The sequence below is a fragment of the Tenrec ecaudatus genome, chromosome 2, assembly GCF_050624435.1.
Source record: "Tenrec ecaudatus isolate mTenEca1 chromosome 2, mTenEca1.hap1, whole genome shotgun sequence".
Taxonomy (NCBI): domain Eukaryota; kingdom Metazoa; phylum Chordata; class Mammalia; order Afrosoricida; family Tenrecidae; genus Tenrec; species Tenrec ecaudatus.
The window spans coordinates 140,717,359-140,723,403 of NC_134531.1; the positions used below are offsets into that span (position 1 = coordinate 140,717,359).

Consider the following 6,045-nt stretch of genomic DNA (forward strand, 5'->3'; position numbering starts at 1 on the left):
GGACTGTAAAATCAATCTCAGTAAGTTTTTGGACTGGATTTCTAATGAGGTTTCCTGGACAAAATAGAATTAAATTATAAATCAATTACAATGGAATTAAATTAGAAACCCATACTTAGAAAATCTTTCAAATATTTTGAAATTGAGCAAGACAACATTAAATAACCCATGAATCAAATAAGAAATCACAATGGAAATTTAAAAATACTTTAATTCAAAAAATACTTTGATTCAATGATAATGAAATAGTGACATAAAATGTATAGGATGATAAATTTTAAAGAGAAGCTTATAGTAGTTATATAGGAAAATCAGAGCAGTGAGAAATCAATGACCCTTGCTTTCACATTACAATACCAATTAACTCCAAATAAGAGTAGAAATCAATGAAATAGAAATCAAATAATAAAGACAAAATAACAGTTGGTTTGCAAAAACTTTTTTGAAAATGGTGTGTCTGTTGTGTGTTAGTCTAGGGCAGACTAGAGAGACACATCTCTAGACACTCATATGAGTGCTCTCTGCTCCTCCTCGTGCGACAGACAGCTGCCTCTCCCGTTCCCGTGCAGTCCCAGCCGCAGCCCCGAGACACGATGGTGAAGGTCGGAGTGAACGGATTCGGCCGCATCGGGCGCCTGGTCACCAGGGCTGCTTTCACTTCTGGCAAAGTGGAGATTGTTGCCATCAATGACCCCTTCATTGATCTGAACTACATGGTCTACATGTTCCAGTATGATTCCACCCATGGCAAGTTCAAGGGCACTGTCAAGACTGAGAATGGGAAGATTGTTGTCAATGGGAAGGCCATCTCCATCTTCCAGGAGTGAGATCCCGCCAACATCAAGTGGGGCGAGGCCGGTGGCAAGTATGTCGTGGAGTCCACCGGTGTCTTCACCACCATGGAGAAGGTCGGGGCTCACTTGAAGGGCGGTGCCAAAAGGGTGATCATCTTTGCCCCTTCTGCCGATGCCCCCATGTTTGTGATGGGCGTGAACCATGAGAAGTACGACAACTCCCTCAAGATGGTCAGCAATGCCTCCTGCACCACCAGCTGCTCAGCCCCCCTGGCCAAGGTCATCCAGGACAATGTTGGCATCGTGGAAGGACTCATGACCACAGTCCACGCCATCACTGCCACCCAAAAGACCATGGATGGCCCCTCTGGGAAACTCTGGCACGATGGCCGTGGGGCTGCCCAGACATCATCCCTGCATCTACTGGCGCTGCCAAGGCTGTGGGCAAGGTTATCCCAGAGCTGAATGGGAAACTGACTGGCATGGCCTTCCGTGTCCCCACCCCCAATGTGTCCGTCATGGATCTCACCTGCCACCTGGAGAAAGCTGCCAAGTATGGTGACATCAAGAAGGTGGTGAAGCAGGCGTCCGATGGTCCCCTAAAGGGCATCCTGGGCTACACTGAGGACCAGGTTGTCTCCTGTGACTTCAACAGTGACACCCACTCTTCCACCTTTGATGCTGGGGCTGGCATTGCCCTCAACGACCACTTTGTCAAGCTCATTTCCTGGGATGACAATGATTTGGCTACAGCAACAGGGTGGTGGACCTCATGGTCCACGTGGCCTCCAAGGAGTAAGAGCCCCCCTGGACCAGCAGCCCCAGCAACAGCACTAGAGGAAGAGAGGCTCTCAGCTGCTGGGGAGTCTTTGCCCCTAATTCAATCCCTTAACATACTGAGAATATAACATCAGAACCCCCTGAAAGAAGGGGAGGGGCTTAGAGAACCTGACCTTGTTATGCACCATCAATAAAGTACACTGTACCTAAAAAAAAAAAAAAGAAGAAGAAGAAAAGAAACTCATATGTGTATAAGAGGGAATTTATATAAAGGGTAATTATACATTAAGAAAGCATCCTAAATCCAATCTGGTCCAAGCCCATTAGTCTGATATTAATTAGCCCATATGTCCAATACCAATATATAAAGTCCTGTTCAGACTCATGAAACACATGCAATGATGCCAAGTGCTGGATGATCACAGGCCAATGAGTTGGAAGTTTTCTGGGTCCAGTGGTGTGTAAGCATCTCAGTGCTGGCAGGGGTCTCCACGTGGCTTTTCCAGCATCCAGGGCTGCATCGGGGTAGGTCCATGTGGCTTCTCTTCAGAGATGTCGCCCAGGGAGTCAGCCTTCTCAGTAGAGTGTCCAAGGGAGTGAACCGAGAGAAAGTGTCTCTGAGGAAGTGAGCAGAGAGAGAGAGCGTGTGTGTGTGTCTCCCTTCTCCAAGGAGGAAATACCAGAGTTCCCAGAATTCCCAGGAGAAGGCCAGACCTTACAGAGGCTTCATTGGCTCTGACCCGCTTGACAGAGTAGACTCCACCCCTTCACTCTTAATCCTCTCAAGTCACAAATTGACACCAGATTATGTAACTATAACAGGTGCTATCAAGTTGGCTCCGGCCCACAGCAGCCCTGTGCACAGCAGACGGAAACACTGCCCGGTCCTGCACCGTCCTCACGGTGGGTCCTAAGCCTGAGCCCACTGTAACCATGGAGTCACTCCATCGCATTGAGGGCCTTCCTCTTCTTTACTGCCTCTCATTTTTCCCCCTTAAAAATGAAAAACACATGAAAAGAATACAACCTCCACCCCACCTCGCTGCCATTGAGTCTATTCCGAACCATGAAGACCCCAGAGGACAGAGCTTCCGAGGCTGTAAATCTTAACAAGAGCAGAACGCCTTACTTTGTCCGGCACAACACCTGGTGGTCTCAAACTCGTGACTTTGAGGGTAGCCCTCCACCTTGTCATCCACCACACCACCAGCAGGGCTCCTTTGAAAAGCATCTCAGAAAACTTATCAGGAAAAACAAGTGAAAAGACATCAATTATCTACCTAATGAATAAAGTAAATAGCATCATTGCAGATATTACGGCATTAAAAGGATAATGTGATACTATGAAGACCTTCATGCTCATGAAATCAGCGACTTAAATTAGTTGAATATTTATTCCTTGAAAATCACACTTACAAAATCAGCATGAACAAAAAAAATCCAAATCCTATATTAATTAAACTTTAGTTCAATTAGACCTAAAGGCTTTCAGAAAGCAAGAGCACCAGGGAATAGTTCACAACTTACTTTTATTTGAATACCTTGGTACCAAAGCCTGATAAGAACATTGTGAGAAGAAAAAAAGGAATTACAGACGACTCTCCTTCATGAATATTGGAATAAAAAGTGGAAATCAACAATATGTACAAAAATAAAATAAGGTTTATCTCAGGAATGATTATAATTGTTATAATGATCATATGGTTATAATTTTGTAAAAATCCATATTTAATCAATTTAATTGATGTAATTCACTACATTAGATAAAGGAGGAAAAATCATATTATTTTCATAGATGCAGAACATCATTTCACAGATTCTAATATCCATTCATGATAAAACCTCCGCAAACTAGGTTTTAAAGGACTTCCCCGAATGACATGCAAGTGATGGAGTGGTTACAAGTTGGGCTGTGATCTGCATGGTCGTCAGTTCAAAACCACCTACAGCTCTGCGGGACAAACACTGGGGGTTTTCCTCCCCTAAACAGTGCTCGTCTTGGAAAATGACAGTGGGTCACTATGAGTCAGACTTGACTCGGTGTCAGAGAGACAAATTAGTTTGTGATTTTTGAATGCTTTCTTTCAGAGGTTAGGGGCAAAGCAAGGGTATCTCTTTCACCACTTTCACCCGTTTCACTGGAAGTTTTAGGCAGAGGAATAAAGTAAGAAAAAGACGTAAAAGCATGTAGATTGGAAAGGAAGAAGTAGAGTTGTCTTCACTTGCAGATGCCATGATTTTGTCCAAAAAGATTATAAAAGATTTTTTAAAGAAATGATCAATTATTTTATGACACTGCAAGATAAAAATGATTATTTTATTTACTAACAATGAAAAATGAACCATACCATCTTAAATAATATTTATAATAACATAAAATTCAAAAATTGATATGCAAACACAAATTTTTAAAAAGAGGTATAATACTATGAAATGAAATTAAAGAAGGTCTAAATAAGTGAAGAGGTATATCATGTTAGCGATTGGAAGACTCAGTGTTATTAAGATGTCTGAGATGTAGTCATTTAATATGGCCCCTTTAGTCATAATTCTGTGTTATGTATATGTGATGTACTATAATTTGGAATTTATGACTGGGATTGTAATCCCATTTTTGAGGACATTCGCTCATGTGTTAAAGGACAGGCTTAGGGTGGGATTAAGGCCTGATGTGAGTAGAGGGTGTGAATCAAGTTGCCCCCTGTTTCCTTGGGGGCGTCTTTAGACTTTCCTAGAGGGTGTTGACTGAAGACACCATCCTTTGTTTTCCTTGGGGGTATGGTGGCCTCAAAGACAAGCCACACCTCCATCAAACGCATTTTTCAGTAGCCAGGAGCTGCCGCAGGGTGGGACACACACACACACACACACACACACACACACAGGAAAAGCCCAGGAACACTTGCAAGAGCATTCCCGGGATCTCTGTCTGAAGTGGCGGAGGCTGCCGAGCCGAGAAGCTGACAGCACGGAGGCACCGAGGAGCAGCACTGACACTGCAGGGTACCTTCTCCTCACCTGGCCTGAAACGATGGAACCAGAGACAGAGCATCAGGCAGACTGCCTTCCTGGGCCCTGGAGGCAACGGCCAAGCAACCACCTGACGGAGAGTCTGAGAACCAGAGAGAGATTCAGCTACTGGCTGAGGAGACCCATGACGGTATCCATGCTGTTTGCTGATCTTCCCTAACAAGCCTCCTTCTGTGAGTGTTGTCTATGAATTCAGTGCGGCTGTTGGAAGGAATTCTGGGACCCAGCAAAGACACAGGGTGCTGTGGGAGAAGCCATTGGTGTCAGAGTAGGTAAAGAAGGATGGACCGTGGCGGCTTGTCTGACCCCTGCCTGGTGGCAATAGGGAAGCCAGAGGAAGGCAGATATGTGTGGTCCCCACCATGCTGTATCCTCTCACCAGACTTTTCAATCTGTATGATGAACAAATCATCATGAAAGCTGGATAGTAGGGAGAAGAATGCGGGTTAAAGGAAGGCTTATTTAACAACCTGTGATGTGCAGACGATGCAACCTTGCTTGCTGAAAGTGAGGAGGATTTGAAACATTTGCGGTTGAAGATACAGGGTAGCAGTCTTCTGAGTGGACTGCGAGTTGATGAAGAAGACCAAATCCTCAGCCCTGGGCCAATAGGTGACATCATGAAATAGAGAGAAAAGGTTGAATTGGCAAGGATTTTGTCTTGCGTGGATCCGTAACCAATGCTCCTGGAAGCAGCAGTAAAAATAAAATACAATAAAGCACACATTGCACTGGATAAAACTGCTGCACACGGGCTCTGTACAGTTTTGAAGAGCAATGAGGTCACTTTTAGGCCTAAAGCGCATCTGGCTCAACCCTTTGCCTCATCTGCTGGACGTAAATAAGGAAGACCAAGGAACAATGAATGCATTTGGGCTACTGAAAATACCATAGACTTCCAAAGGAACAGATGATCGGTGTGGAGGAAGTACAGCCAGATGCTCCTTAGAGGCAAGGATGGCAAGACTTCATCTCACCTCCTTTAGACACGTTTTCCAGGAGAGACCCATGGGGGAAAGGACATGTGCTTCTAAACATAGGCAGGCAGGGAGCAAGAGGAAGACCCTTGGCGAGCTGAATTGAGAGTGGCTGCAACGGTGCATTCTAAGGCAACAACATGGTTGAGGATGGCCCGGGGCCAGTGACGTTTCCTCCTCCAGTCCAGAGGGTCCCGGTGAGTCCACACCCATTAGACAGCACTAGCAACAGCAATCTTCACACACCGATCAGTTCCAAAGGAATCTCTGAAAGTGCTCACCTTCGCACAAGTAGTGTTTCAATAGTATGGAGGGCCGTGGAACCTAGAATAATAAACTCTTCTCTCATATTAAAAAAAAGAGCAAATTTGGAAGACTTACCTCTTCAGGACTGACCCTGTAAGTACAACACTGGAGGCAGTTCAGTATTGACGAAAGAATGGATGAGTCGATAAATGGAACGG

The 6,045-nt window shown here is 44.8% G+C and overlaps 1 pseudogene; it reads left to right on the forward strand.

Moving 5' to 3' along the window:
• Positions 1-570: 570 nt before the first annotated feature.
• LOC142441001 (glyceraldehyde-3-phosphate dehydrogenase-like) lies at positions 571-1,593 on the forward strand (annotated as a pseudogene).
• The last annotated feature ends 4,452 nt before the right edge of the window (positions 1,594-6,045 follow it).